This window comes from Pimephales promelas, chromosome 4 (genome assembly GCF_988280905.1).
Source record: "Pimephales promelas chromosome 4, fPimPro1.hap1.1, whole genome shotgun sequence".
In the NCBI taxonomy this organism is placed as follows: Eukaryota; Metazoa; Chordata; class Actinopteri; order Cypriniformes; family Leuciscidae; genus Pimephales; species Pimephales promelas.
In genome coordinates, this window is record NC_142772.1 from 8,679,650 (window position 1) to 8,696,296 (window position 16,647).

General features: G+C 37.4%; 1 long non-coding RNA gene across 2 annotated transcripts; it reads left to right on the top strand.

The window, feature by feature from the left end:
- Positions 1-854: 854 nt before the first annotated feature.
- On the top strand, positions 855-11,857 carry LOC120471819 (uncharacterized). 2 transcript variants are annotated; one of them, XR_016168231.1, is made up of 4 exons: positions 855-1,050; positions 1,149-2,243; positions 10,960-11,069; positions 11,609-11,857. It is a non-coding gene; the product is annotated as an uncharacterized LOC120471819 (long non-coding RNA). The 2 variants fall into 2 exon arrangements; XR_016168230.1 differs by having other exon boundaries at positions 10,991-11,069; positions 11,609-11,856.
- Positions 11,858-16,647: the final 4,790 nt, after the last annotated feature.

Genomic DNA, 16,647 nt, shown 5'->3' on the forward strand with positions numbered 1-16,647 from the left:
CTGGTGAACTTCCCCCGAAAAAATAAACACCAAGAAAATGTACGGACAGTGTCTCACGTATAGCTTATACTGTATACATTTATAAAATAATGGCAAATGGTGAGTAATTATAGGCCTATAAGTCAACCATTAATGGTTGAGTTGAAAGATGTGTTCTCTTTCATCATCTCATGTTTGAGATCCACCTATGGGAAGGGCATCCATACCTGACCTCTTCAGAAGCATCCACATGCACCAAGTCTGGCTAGACAGACAGAAGCACAAAGTCAATGCCAGGTAAGGCCAACCCCCTTACCTGGGAGCATAGAAGGCCTGCATGCTCTGCTGTTCTCTAGTTGACATTCGCTTCTCGCGACCTGAAAATCTACGCTTTTGAATCTCATTTTGTAGGGGGGGGGGGGTGGCGTGAGAGCGTGAGAATTGGCTCAATTGCGTGAGTCTCACGCTCAATGCGTGAGAGTTGGCAGGCCTGATTTACGACAACAACAGATAACAATGAAGAACTGGTTAACAACCACAACACATATCATCACTATACTATAATCACTCGCATCATACATGCAGTAACTACAACAACAAAACAACCACAACAGCTGCACTATTGTAATCTAGAGAGTCTTTTTGTAATAGTTAGCAAATGCACAGTAAATGTATATTCAACACCTGCACCAGCTCTATTTCTAGAATGTCCCTTTTACTTATGCAATAGCTTAGTGATTAATCTGATGGTCTGTAACTTCCATGACAAAAATGTACCCCCTTTTATGTACCCCTCCCTTCTCCGGCCTTTTTTCTTGTACCCCTCCCTTCCCCTGCCTTTTTTCTTCTTCTTTTTTCTGACAGCAGCCCACCCTATTTAAACCAGTTCCTTGACCCACCCTACACTGACTCTGTACCTAAAGCTTAGCATATACAGGAACAAAATCAATGGAGCTGGGAAAAATGGATACATCCCGCAAGAATGAGCCCACTTATCTTGCCTGGTCCATCTTCAACACTTTTTGTTGCTGTTTCCCACTTGGAGTTGCAGCTATCATCTACTCATGCAGAGTAAGTCACTTACAATTTGTTTAAAAAACAGGTATCAATAACTGAAATTGACACATTTGTAATCTGCATTTTTTTTATTAATATTTGTGTTATTGTAGGCAGATACTGCTAATACCCTTGGAGATGCTGGAAAAGCTCAAGACTCCTCCAGGGTAGCAAAAAACCTGAATATTGCTGCAGTGGTGTTGGGGCTCATTGGTTTAATTATGCTGATTGTGATGGTGGTGGTGATTCCAACAATGTTAGTATCATAACCACATGCTTGTGAAGGGATTCAGTGTTTTTTGTTTTGTTTTGTTTTTTACCCTTGCTATTCAAAAAGCACTGGACTGCAATACTCAACTCCAGAGATGATGAGGACCAGCTGTGGTTTCAAAATCAATTGAGAATGGAAACCACACATTGTTGCTTATATTATAGGGTCTATGCAATGTTCAGAAAATGAAGAGCTACAGAAATATAAATTTGATAAGTTAAAAAAAATGTAAAAGTCCCAAGTTTAAAACTTTTAAATCTGTTTTTTTACATTGTTTTGTTTTATAATATAATTTTTTAATTTCTTTTCATTTTATTTTGCACGTATGTCCATTGTTCATGCATATGAATGATGTTTTATGACAAAAATGCAATGACATCTCCATTTGAATTATTCTAGTCTTTTTACAAAGTAGCCAACTTTTACAATGATGTACCTTGCAATAAATTCTATTCACATTACTGTGTTAAAAAATTACATTGAAAATGTAACTGAATTTATGCATTAATGGTTTTCTCAATTTATGTTCTATCATTTTGAGTATTGTGTACGTAAATACTCCATTAAAATGTACCAATTTACTATACTTTCCATTTTATACTTTTGTCAAGTAACTTGTTAATGTTGCCATGATATTAAAGTATGTGCTTTTTTTTACATCACTAACTTGTATTGAATGTAATTTCATCCATCTGTTTTGTCTAAAATTTTCCATTACAGTCTGCAGCAGAAGTGAGGTCATAGATTTATGTAATATGAGATCACAGGTCAGATACTTGTGTATTCTGGTGAGCAACAAATTAGTTTCTTGTAACCGACTCAGTACCTGGACATCCAGGGTTGTGAAAGCAATGGGAAGATATTTTTATATTTGAATGTGTATTCCATATCTGTTTTGACTCTACTAGAGACCAAGCATGATAAATTGTATTCTCTGGTAAGTTTTTACTGTTACTCTTTCTTCTTTAGCAGATTCATTTTCAAATATATTCAATATCCAATCTGACTTTATTCAAAAATACTAATGCTCCTTTAAAAAAGTACTTTTTAGTCTTTACTTCAATGGGGTGCAAGTGTAACTGTCAAATTTGTGGAATTCATGAATTATGTGAAACAAAATGCAGTGTTATGACAAAATGCAGTTACAATTATGCATTTCTTGCACATAAATACAGTACGTAAGGGCAAATATTTTGTGCACTAAATGCATTTAAGTGTGATTTAATTTTATGTCAAGTGACTAATTTGGTCCACGATTGATACACTTGACGCCCCATGTACTTGTCTACTTTTTTTTTAGTATAAGGTCTATAAAATTTTAACATGGGTTTAAAGAACTTTATTCTCAAAATCGATTAACTTTGTAGGCCTAAATATAAAAGAATGAAGTAAATTATCCAGAATTGAACTTTTAAAAATAAATCCACTTTGAGAAATATTGTCAGGATTAAAAAGTGTGACCACTAATTTATATGAAGAAGCAAAATAGCAGTGCGACAAAAGTGAAATAGCTTTGATGAGGGGACACTATTTCTTATTATCAATGCTGATTTTTTTTGTAATGTAAATCTATTTAGGCTGTTTTTGATACATTTAAAGTGTACTTGCTGTAACTTGATGTTAAGTCCTCCCCTAAGCTAGAGGAAAATAAGGAACGACGAACAAAGTAAACATGTGGAGAGAATTCTCCAGCTTTCCAACACAGAGTCACAAAACCAAACGTTGAGGTTTGAGTTCAATGTGGCACGTCATGTTGTCTCTCACCTCCCCCAGCACTTTCTGCAGCATTTTATTGAGGTGCTTTGGGCACGTACCAATCAGAGTGCGGACAGCGCACATAGACGATTGGAAACAAGTGATCCTGTTAGTCTATACAGGAAGCAAGCAGAGGGAAAGAAAAAGAGGCACACAGATTCCAGTAAAACTTCTCACATGAATAACAACAAAAAACAAAATATTACTATGGCCTTGGGTGCAACACTAATATTTTTGTTTAAATCCTCAATTGGATTAAAAAAAACATCTTTTTAAGGAAAATAAAATTGTAAATTATGAAAAATAATTAAAAAAAAAATAAAATTATGGGTAACACTTTAGAATACGGTTCCTTCGTTAATGAATAACTACACAAGAACTAATGAGTTACACCATATTAACAATCTAGTAACTATTATTAACTAACAAGAAACTCTGATTAACGAACTAGTAAGTAATAGCGCACAGACGAAAGTGGTAGTTCACTATTAAGTAATCAATAACTACTATTTTTTTAATACTTCCCAGAGAACTACTGAAAAAGTTTATTAATAATCTAGTAACTACTATTAACTAAAAGAAACTCTTATTAACGAATTAGTAAGTAATAGCTCACAGATGAAAGTGTTACTAGATACTTCTGTGGGAATTACTAATTATTTGGATCCGTATAAAGTGAAGATCATTGGAACTAGTAATGACTCAAGTGTTACTACATGATCTAGTCATGATTTTTGCAAATGTTTGAGATTTTTGGTGAACTTTAGTAACTTTTAGAAAATGTCTTTAGTAACACTTGAGTAATTACTAGTTAGTTCCAATGATCTTCACTTTTTAATACGGATCCAAATAATTAGTAAGTAATAGCTCATAGATGAAAGTGTTACTAGATACTTCTGTGGGAATTACTAATTATTTGGATCCGTATTATAAAGTGAAGATCATTGGAACTAACTAGTAATTACTCAAGTGTTACTACATGATCTAGTCATGATTTGTGCAAATGTTTGAGATTTTTTGGTGAACTTTAGTAACTTTTAGAAAATGTCTTTAGTAACACTTGAGTCATTACTAGTTAGTTCCAATGATCTTCACTTTATAATATGGATCCAAATAATTAGTAACTCCCACAGAAGTATCTAGTAACACTTTCATCTGTGAGCTACTGTATTACTTACTAATTCGTTAATAAGAATTTCTTTTAGTTAATAGTAGTTACTAGATTGTTAATAAACTTTTTCAGTAGTTCTCTGGGAAGTATTAAAAAAATAGTAGTTATTGATTACTTAATAGTGAACTACCACTTTCGTCTGTGCGTTATTACTTATTAGTTCGTTAATCAGAGTTTCTTGTTAGTTAATAATAGTTATTAGATTGTTAATATTGTGTTACTCATTAGTTCTTGTGTAGTTATTCATTAACGAAGGAACCGTATTCTAAAGTGTTACCAAATTATGTTTCAGCACGCATCACCCTGGACAATGCATCAGTTACAAAAAATGTAGTGCTTTTCTAATGCTTGATGTCCAGGTTGTATTCCTGTACAATTAACAGCCACTGCATAAAACATTGGTTGGCATTACACATATGGGAAAGAAACATTAGGGTCACACAGGTGGTTCAGACGGCTGTTTAGTGCGAGCTGCTGCGGAGCTAGAGCACTTCGGAAGGAAGTGCTTAAAGGACAACTCCGGCGCAAAATGAACCTTTGGTCTAATTACACATTGTTACCTAGTCAACCATTATCTGAGATTTGTTTTCATGATTGCCGAATGTAAATAGTTTTATCTCTAAAAACAGTTTAGCCTATAACGCTAGTATAACGCTAGTAAATAGAGCATAGAGTAATGACAAATAAAAATCGCTTGTTATTACCACTAACAAGGCTCAAAATAGCCCCACACTAACACGACAGCATAATAAGGGTCCCTACATTCAAACCGAAGCATTGAGAACTTTGTCAGTGTCCATACAGTTTAATAAGAAGATATTTTATACACACAGTCAACTTCGCGAATACAGGAAGAAGCCATCTTTGAAAAATAGTCTCTACCAGTCGATCTACGGACGCCGATCCATGTGCACCGGTGAGATGTGAATAAGGTGATAAGGTGAGCGCGAACAGTAGGCTACGTGTACATATTGAAGAGAAGAAAATGGTTTGTGTTTGTGTTTCTTCCGAAAACAAAGGACCATATGATATTCTGCACAGTTCAGCGCACATGGATCGGCGTTCGTAGATCGACTGGTTGATCGCATCGAGGAACACAATCCACTTCCGCCATCTCCGACAGCGTCAGCCGTAGATGTCTCTCAGCAACGGTGAGAGAAGCCACAGTCCGCCCAATGGCCTGTGCAGTAGATTTCACGGCACGAAGGTCTGTAGCGCTCCATAAATCCGGCACGCTGATAGCTTCCGGGCCATCCTCGTCCATTTTTCGGAGAAGGTCGGCCTGGAATATCTGCAGTATGGCCATCGAGTGAAGAGCCGACACAGCCTGCCCAGCGGCGGTGTAAGCGCGGGAGTGCATGGCTGAAGTAATGCGGCAAGCCTTAGATGGTAGCGCCGTCTTAGATCGCTGTCCAAAAAGAAAGATGGGCTGCTACGGCTTCTTCCATGGGGGGAAGCGAGAGGTAACCTCTGTCTTTCACACTGTCCACTATGGAGAATGCTACAGAGACAGAGGAATGCACTGGGGCTGAGAAGGGGACGTTCCAGGATTTTGCGACTTCTTCGTGAAGCTCATGAAGAAAGGGCGCGGGCATGGAAGGCGGTGGGGCGCAGTCCCTTCGAAGGAAGCACCCATCCAGTCAGTTGCGCACAGGCTGTGCGGGCGCCTCCCACTCGAGACCATAGACAGTAAAAGAAATGGACAGAGCGATCTCATTGGAACTCCATTGAGACGATTGAAGCCCGTTTTTGGCGATTTTTTAGCACTTCCGTCCCTGACGTGCATACTCAAACAGAACTTGACTACGTAGTTGTGACGAGAGCAACCCGTCTGTCTTCTAGTACTGTGGCATGTGAAATCTGAATCATTCCCTTCTGAAACTTGCAGAGGCGGAGAGTGTGAGTAGGAGCTGTCCATGAGCTAGGAGCAGGAGACACTTTTGCTAGGTATTCTGATGAATTATTTTGTCATTTTGCCTCCACGTTTCCCCGATTGCGCGCGAGCTTCTTCTCCTGTTCATACGGTAATCTCTATACTGTGCGACAGAGAGTCGCGTGGGCATGACGCAATCGTTAGCCTACTTTCACTAAAACTGCTTCTACGGGGCCATAACATAAACTACAAGGTAATGGAGCAATTAATACATTGTCGTGTTTCTTTAGAAATAAATAAAGGACAAATGGGGTCTTCAAACGTCTCAGATGTAAAGTTATTCGCCGTCAAAGTGACGCCAAAATGAATGGGAGTCAATGGGAATGCTAACGCAAGTGAAGTTCTGCTACAAGATGGCAGCTCCCTCGAGGCTTCAACTTCCAACGATGGATTAACCCCTTGCTCGAGACGCATCGGTTCCAACTTGATGCTGGCTCGTTTCCCTGGCGACTCATTGACAGTGTGTGTGTGTGTGTGTGTGTGTGTGTGTGTGGGGGGGGGGGGGGCTACAGAGCATGCCCAGTCCTCGCTGTCCGATGCCAATAGACAGTAGCACTTAGCAGAGTAACAAAAGGATATGGATGCTGGATAGCATGGCAGGAACGGCGACTGAACGCGGCGAGATGAAGGCCAGTGGCTTCAGATGAAATGGCTCGTCCAGCATAAGGATTTTTCCTCATCGCTGAAGAGATGAAAAATCAGCTATATCAGCCCATCGAGCTATATTTATAGGGCTAGGCCACGCCCGCTCCAGCGGGAGTGTGACGATATGGGCGCGTAGCGCCCCCATTGGACCGTCACCAAAGGGCCTCTCTCGATAGGCTGCTGCAGTTGCCGCAGGACAGCCAATAGGCATGCTGAGCTGCCTTGCCTGTGTCTGCATGCTGCCGCAACACATTTTACATTAATTCAAAATTAACCTCATTAACCTAAATTAACCCAATGAACCTCTCGTAAAAGAACTAAGAGTTTGCAACTCTTGCAAAGAAAAACTTTATCAGCTAATAGGCTAGCAGTCTCTGCAAACATTGATACTTTCTGCTAATTTAAGTGCTGCTTAAACTTTTTCACAGTTCTAGTTCAGAGCTAAAATGTGAATGGAGTATACAGCTCTATATTTTGGTGTATAAAATGTGTGTATGCCTTGAAGAACCCTATCATACGTAAAGTATTATTAATAAGCACATGTGAAATATGTGGTATTCACCTACAAGTTAGGTTTATGAGAGTTAAGTCCCACCCTCACCTGTGTGTTCTGTATTCTGTAGTGTGAGTGGTTGTTCAGGGGATACAAGTGAAAACTGAGTAAGAAGTGTAGCCGAACAGAGAGAGATTACGGTAAAAAAGTTGTTGGTTAATCGATAATTCATCCTATTAAACCTTTGTGGCCAAATTTGTCCTTTTATTTACCACCCAAAAAAGCATGTCTTAAACGAGATGCTAATTCGCGCTGTTCTTTTGAAATTGTGTTGGTCATTATGGAAGTCATCAGTAGATCATGCACAGAACTTTCCACTCCCATCTGTGCTTATTTAGAATTTGCCCTGTTTAGTAAATCTGGCCATTTAAGTGTAGTAACTTGTGTTAGAAACACGAGTTGAGAATTACTGTAGTATTATTTTGTTGTTATCTGTGCATGTTCGCTGCACACAGAAGTCTTCACCTATTGAGAGTGAGGAGTCACGTGCCGATTTGGGCGGGGTCGGAGCCGGTCGGCCATGATGGTTGGAGACGCTATCGGTTGCCAGGAGCGACGCCTTCAGAACTTCATAGAGAGACAGCGCAGCGCAGCATTTGTTTACATTTTAGCGATATACACCACGGCAGTTTCTTTGGAAGATATAGGGGGAAGAAGGTAGAGAAATGAAAGGGGTTCTATCGGGAGAGACTAAATATCAATGCTAGCCAGTTTTATTTAGAAAAACTGCTTGTCAATAAACTAACAGCAGCAACAGGAGCAAAGAATGATTTCAAAAGGAACATTTCAGCACAGTTCATATTTTATTTAACACAGACGAACGAAATTAAAAGCTACTCTGTTATTCAACTATAGTTGTTTAATTTGTTATAGATATATCTGTACCGTGAAATGTTTTAAAAAGACTTTTTTAATGACGTACGACTCGCATTGACGAGAATGTCCGATATGTTCGCTTGACGTTGCACTGCCGGTTGCAAATGCACATATCTGATGATTCATATCACTATCAGATGTATTTCCACATATGAATGAGGCCTGAAACATCAAGTATGACTGAACTCTCGCAGTTTAACGTTACAGGTTTGGGGGTTTCTAAGACTTGCACCCAGCCGCGGCTGAATTGTTCATAAGCTTCTGAACTCTTCCTTTCAGTAACGTTAGGCACTGATACCATAAACCAGGTAATTGACTCTTTCAGGGTATGTGAAAGGTGGAAGTGCTTCGGGTCTTTCGTCCATTCTGTAGCAGGTCATACGGGTCCATGTTTTTCCTCTCCCGATAGAGCCACTTTCCTTTTGCTTCCCCCTTCTTCATTTGTTCTCAAGACACTGTTCCTTATCGACAAAAATAGAAACAAATATCAAGCTGCTCTCTCTCTCTGCCGCTATTTCTCTCGGTCTCACTGCCGAAGTAACCATGACAACGGATAGCGTATCCAACCAAGATGGCGAATCCTTCCCACAATGCAACGCGGACTGGCTCCACATTCTCAATGGGCTCTATGCACGGCGGTATTTCCGGTGAAGGATTAAGGATGCTCGATAACTTCCGCCGATCTTAGAGTCCAATGCAATACCGAGAATTTATATTGAATTTTATACTCCATGGTTATAATAAATAAACATTAGTCACAAAAACAGATAAAACAGACACCCCTCGTTGTGTTTATGCTTCTTTTTAAAATGATATTAAATAAACATAACTATATATAAAATTACATCTAAACGTATGTACGTTTCGTTTCAAAGACGGGAGGACGGTAAATTTTGAAGACCATAATCCCGTTTTCCTCTGTTCTCCTCCGCTTAAATCTCCACAACCGGAAATGGACGAGCATCCTTGCGTCAAATGCGGAACTTGTGCGTGCATATAGCCCATAGGCTAGGGGTAAATAGGAAATGAAAAAAAAAACATAAACATGTGGAGAGACTTTAAGGATATCCAGCTTCCCAGCCCCAGAGTCACAAAACCAAACATTAATCTTTGAGTTTAAAGTGGCAGGTCTGCCTTTTATTTTCTTATATAAAAAATAAAATTAAATAAAAATTAAACAAAAACACCTCTACCTGGAGAGGGGAATGAACACCAACTTACCTGTAATTAAAAGAAAGAAGAACCAGATAACTTCAATCACTCCCTGACAATCCACTAAACAGGAGAAAAGATGTATCCCTACATTACCCATAAACTTTCAACTTTATCACATATTTCATCAACAAAATGCACATTGTGCCAAACACATTGCACCCGACAGCACTAACAAGGATACTAAATTATCTGGAATTGAAGTGCAGAAAACCTCAAATGCCGTGTTGTCTCTCTCCTCCCCCAACGGTCTCTGCAACATTATTGAGGTCCTTGACGCACACACGTGTAGATGATTGGAAACAGGTGATCATCATGTTAGTCTATCCGGGAAGCAAGCACAGGAAAAGAAAGCAGAGGCAGACAAATTCCAGGAACACTCCTCACATGAATAACAATATATATATATATATATATATATACATACATACATACATATTACGTCTTTGGATGGAACACTGAAAAACATTTCTAAGAACAAAAAGTCTTAATGACGCCAAACTTACTTTTTTTTTTTTTTTTTTTTTTTTAGGCACATGTTTTTTTCTTATTGGCCACCAAATTGTCTGTCAAAATGCATACATATATGTTTATGTTCTTTTCTAAATAGAAATTTCTCATTAGATGTTGGCCAGAAAGCACATCATTGATGGGTCAAGTGTTAAGCTGAGATATCTGTACTTCATAGCCTTTACTTTTACTCTGCTATAGCATAAATAATCCATATATGGTTTCCCTCTTTCGTCTACTTTTACACTCTTTTATTGAGCTTATTATTAAGCAAGCTTAACAATTTTGATTTTGAGGAAAATACATTTAAGCACCATGCACATTTGGAAATTATTTCTATTGTACATTTTAGTTTACTGTGAAACCATTGATAATAAAACATTCTGTGTGCAACCATTGATAATAATGTGAGAACCACAAAATGGCTGGTGCTTCAAAAACTATAGAGGACTACAATGTTCCTCACATAAAAAAATGAACTGGAATGTTGTGTATATTAATTACAAGAAAATACCGCAGGCAGCCTTCTGTTTTGGGGCCCCCTCGGTTGCTATTTTGGCAGGACAGAACCTTTCAGAGTCCTTGCAATCGTTGCTAAAGCCCTGTTACAGCGGCTCTGATTATAGCCAGTGAACTGTTGTTCTTTTGAGCACTCCTTTCTTCTGAATGAAAAGTCACTTATCATATTTAGTCGAATGAAGTTCCAATTACAGATATTTTTTTGTTTAATTTGATTTGTCCTTATTAATTTAATTTCGTTTTCATTTTAAATTGTATTTAAAATTGAAAAAAGTCTTTTTTTATTTGAAGTCAATTGTAGTACCACAGCTCAAAATGTCAAAGAATGTTTCATGTTACAGGTTTCAGTTCAGCTCAACCTGACTGTGTTGCTTTAAATAAATCATGTTTAAGTGCATCAATGCATTGGATGGAATTTGTGTGCTGTTTTTCGTGTGAATCGGAATGAATGTAAGTTGTGTAATTTTACTTTGTTGAAGTTTGGATGGATGTGTGGTTTCGTGTTCATAGTTCTTCAACAATGAGGCACTTCTCAAGAAAATTGAGTCATACTTCCGAGCGAGCAGTGAAGGATTCAGCACAGTGCCAAGTGAGTATGAAGCGATTCCTTTTTTTTCTCTGCCACAGACATTTTGAATTATAATGAAGCATGTTTTTGACGTTTTTGTTGTTGTTGTTTTTTGCTTGTTTAATTTAAATGTATGATCAATAAAGATTGAGGTGTTTAATTGGGTCTCTTTAAAAAATCTAAAAGTTAATTACACACATCACCTTTAACTAGTTTAAGGTGAAACCATCACAGAACTTGTGTGTTTTAACTAACAAAATTTCACTTATGAGTTGATGTGAACCAGACAAAGTACTCGTACTGGCATTACAAGTGGAAAGCTGTTTGTTATACTATGACATTGATACAGAAAGTTAATATAAAACCATGCTGGATGTGTTACATAATCTTTAGATTTAGGACTGTATCACTACTTGATTTTTTGGCCTCTTTCTTATTGGCAAAGACAGCGAGAGTGTAAACAGGAAAGGGGTTGGAGGAGGTGGAGGATGAGAAGGATGTAGGATTGGGAAATGACTCCAGTGGATTTGCATGCAATGACCACATGTACTTTTCTCCAGGCCAAATCTGCTGTCTCCACAATGCAAATATGTCTGACAAATCTGAAGAAGTTTCCTCTTACTGGCTAGTCCCGCTCCAAACCACACCATTGCTTAAGCCAATGTTGCAATGCTGGGCCACACCAAGGAGTCAAAATCTGTTCATATTCCCAGCAAGAAGATGCCAAAAGACCATTCGAAAAGAATCTTTCCTCACTTAGAGCCATTCAAACAAATCCATGTATTTAATATTCTAATAAAAAATATTTTTTGCAAGCAACATATTTGAAAGTATTTAATTATATTGATTTTGAAGGGTTACTAAATACACAATGAATTATTTTTTCATTTAAATTGTTTGGTTTTTTTGTTGCATTTTTAACTTCAGCCTATATTTTAAGTTATATCAGATCAATTATTTTGAGAAGATTAAAATATATTCAAGGCTGTTTTTGAATACAGCAGTGACATCTGCCTGTACGCTGAGTACGCACAGTTTACCCTGATATCACCAGCATTTCAATATAAATTCTGTAACGTCAATTCTAAATCATCATCAGCAATCATGTGTCAGTATTATTTTTGAAAACTGTGGAAGACTTTTCCCTCGCAATGTTTGTCCTTTCCGTGATTCAAAGAGAAAGTCATAACACTCTCTTGTAATGATGCAGTCCGTCCAAAGACATCGAATTTAGTAGGAATGCTAAGGACATGTCCCTGCAAATATCCATTCACAACTGAATTGTCCCTAGCAGTAATTTTGATCAAACTTCTTAAATTCTAAAAATGTGCATTAAAAGTGTTTGCATAAAAATGTGAATGAAAAAGATAATAAAACTATCATGTTCAAAGATAGAGGTTGGACAGTAGCGTGTGCAACATTGAGTTTGATGCACAAACAGAAAACAAAATTATGTAACCAATTTCAATTTCAGTTTCAATTATTGTTGATGAACTGAGCAGCCACTTTGGATTTTGAAGTCTGGGTTATCACGGTGCCTCTGAGTCGGAACTCCAACTTAAACGGCATTCCAGTTAAAAGTTCAAACTGGGAAATTTATTTCTTCCGAGTACAAATGGAACACCATAAATCCCTTGTTGCACAATGCAAGAGTAATGCATCTTTGCCTCATCCGGTCATGTGATCAGAAAAATGCCAGAGCGAGAGGTATGTTTAGATGAACGATGAGGTCCGATTTAATTACATTTTTTATTTAATTTTGCCAAAAAGTCTGTCATCAAAATGGTTAGGTATAATTACCTTCCAGATCGGTCTCACATAAATAAATCTGATTCCAAAACACCAGGCATTCACCTCTGAACGAAAGATAACATGACAACATTTATTGTGTTTCTGTAAGATTTACTACATAAATTAAATTAGTAAATTATAACCCAGGCGCGGGAGTTTTATTGAAGTTTTTTATTTTTATTTATTTTTCAATATCGACATAACAATAACATTGGACGAACCAGAGGGCTGTTTCACAAAAGCAGAATTTAGAAATCCAGGATAAGAGATAAAGCTGGGCTTGACCTAGTGTGATCAGTGCATCCTGGCTTTATCAGTTTCACAAAGGCCAAACCAGGCTCAGGAGGAGCAGCTATGTCAAGCCAGGTGTAAGTTATTCAGATAAGTGGGTGTCAACAGCTTTCTTCAACAGACCACACAGTCAATCACAGATTCATTGATGCTACAATGGATAAGTTGCGTGCGCCATACTTCCAGTGTTGGGTGTAACTAATTACTAAGTAATTAGTTACTGTAATTTCATTACTTTTCCCTTGAAAATGTAAAGTAAGGGATTACTCTTCATTTATCTGTAATTTAATTACAGTTACTTCTGATGTAATAGAGGTAAATACTGTGTATAGATCAATCCGATCTCACAGCGATCCGTATGCATTTTATGAGGAATCTAAATATTACGACCGCACTCGTACAAATTCGTATGAATTATTGTAAAATATGTATGAAAAAAAGTGTGAAATGTCATGAGATCAGACATAAAACAATAGTGGGTTTAACATCAAAACGTAGCCTTTTGTCTGATGCTAAAAAGTATGTTTTTATAATGTAATCTTCTCCACCTTGGTCAGTTTAAGGATAATTCATGCAATTTTATAGTATTTATTTGAAAGAATTAAAACAGATTCATGTCTATCCTTGTAATATTCAGCTGGTTGAGATTGATATGGGATTTTGAAAGTAATTAGTAATTAAAAGTAATTAAATACTTTTTAGAGAGAGTAATTAGTACAGTAATCTAATTACACTGTAACTAGTAATTAATTACTTTTTAGAGTAACTTACCCAACACTGCTGACAGCTGATTAATTTATGTTACACAGCTTATTAATTTATGTTACTCTTTTTTGTTACACATCCTGTCAATATTTATACAGAACAAACATGACTGGACCAAAGAGGACCTGGCAACAGGTCAAGATCAAATATGAGAACTGGTAAGTGTCTGATAAAATTTTGGGACCCAACAGTCTGCACAGGTAGCGGATGCCCATCCCCAGAAAAAGAGTAGGGTAGAGTGGGGGAAAATGCCCCCCAAGGGGCATAGTTTCTCTTTCTCATAATTACTACAGTAACATATTTCTGTTCATCAAAGACTTTATTTTACACTTTAATGCAGTATAACTAGGTGGTAAAAAATCTAAATATTTAAACAAAACATGAAAAAATTACTTCAAGTGAGCATTAGCTAGCTTGGTGAATGCAATGATGGAAGGTGGTTAGGTGACCCAATGATAAAACACAGTGACTTTTAATGCATTTATGTAATATATTTCACTATTAATATACTAATTTATGTTTAATATTTATTTAGGGTTTTCTGTTTTTTCTTGATGATAGTGATGAACAAATACTATATCAATTATAGGCCTCATGTAGAAATCATAATATTCAAATGTTATAAATTTGGCTATTTTGTACATTCCTGAAATAAATATTAACAGGTATATATATTGTGTTGTTGCATTACTTGCCTTTTACTTTTAGAGATTAAAAACTATGTTCATTTTGCCGTTGATCTATGAAGGAAACTGGTTGGTAAGAAAGGGGGCATTTTACCCCACCTTGGGGGGTGTTTAACGCCACCGCTGGGGCAAAACGCCCCCTTTGTACAAAAATATTTTCAGTCAAAAAAAAATAATTATGAAGGTTGAGCATTTTTAATATTTGGTAAATAACTCCTGCCAAAGACACTCAAAACTGGGATGGCAATTCTAGTCACATTTATGTTTTGTTTTACAGTAATGTCACATTTTCCTTAAGGGGGGGCGTTTTCCCCCACTCTACCCTAACGCTCTTGCAGGTAATTGTCGGGAAATGCCAATGGGTCGGACCTGTCCCGAAAGACTCTTTCGCGTCTGAAAGGCCTTCTCAATATAAGTGCTTCATCAGATGTCATCCAAAAATGGGCATGCCATTGTAAAGGACGAAACATGTGTTTAGAGCTACTTATATTGCCTGACTTTGATTGACAAAACTTTTGCTTCTTTATCAGCCATTTCTCTAATTCCCTCATCACATACAATAGCCTATTAAAGACCTATCTGTCAAACTTAGAACAACAGCAATCAAACAGTAACAATGCCCATATGGATTATTATTATAGTTAATAATGGTAGGCTATCATAATGTTACAATAATAATAGTAGGCTACTTGACTGAATGCCAATATGTATCTGAGGTATTTTAATGCAGGCTGATAAAATTGCGCTGAACACATAGATAACAAACGGAATAACTGACAAAACACATTGGTTTCTGATTGGCATGACCGCTGACTGAACAGATAAGGCACCAGGATTGACTAAGCCTGGCTGTTAGCCTGGTCTGGAGCAGGTTAGCTGCACAGAATAAATCGCCATGGTAACTTATGCGCTACTGCTTTCGTGAAACCGAGTCCCGGCTTAATCCGCTATCTTGGTTTTGTGAAATAGCCCTCAGATGCATTGTTTATTGTTTATTTTCAACACCTGTCCATAGGGGCTTTTACAACAGATAAAAACACATTATTAAACAGGACAAAGAACATTTACACATGGGAACAACTTTGGCCTGATTTCAGCCACTGTTTAAGGTCTCTGGTAAAGCTGTTAATATTTTTCTGAAGTTTGAGTCCAATTGGGAGAGAATTCCATAGTGTAGCCCCTCTGAAGGAGAATCTAGACTGACCAAAAGATTTTCTAAACTTTGATACCACACAATCCCCACTAACTGAGGCTCTGGTGGAAGGTGGCCTCTCTATGAGGCCAGAGAACAGTGGTGAGCTGGTGACACACAGTTGTTCAAACATTTAAAAGTCAATTTCAAAATACTAAAATGTACAAAATTTTCAAAAGTAAAAAGCTTATGCTTTTGTATAATATCAAAATGATGACATATCACGGTTTTCTTGTCAAATATCTTAATTGCCTGTTTGTATAGAGAGATGACTGGTTTCAGAGTGGACACTGATGTTTGTGACCATGCTAATACAGTATGAAAATGTGCATGCATTTGCAAAAAGCATTGCATGCATAAATAATAAAGCCGCGTGATGTGTCAACTCTCCTCTAATAAAACGAAAACAGTTTAGATTTGATTTGACTTCCCTACAAACATGGTTTACTTGATTTTGAAACTTCAGATGTCTATCCAAGATTATGCCCAAGTATTTCGTTTTTTGAACCTCATAGATGGGTTCATGGTATACATGAACTTCAAAGATGCTGTCAGGGGACCTCTGGTTGATAGAGAAACACATGTAAAAGGTTTTCTGAACATTTAAAGTTAAATGGTACAGCTGAAGCCATTTTGAGATGTAAAGCCTGTGTTAGCTGTTGCCCAATCATTGCAGTTGTTTTTGCTGACACATGGATAACTGTGTCGTCAGCATAAAGCTGGCAGTTTACACCTTGACAGCAATCTGGGAGATCATTACATTGAAAACAACAACGGTCCTAGAACTGACCCTTGGGGCACTCCTAAGTCATTTGAACTCAGGTTGGATTTAACAGTTCCTTCTTTCACACATTGTTCTCTACCCTCCAGTTAG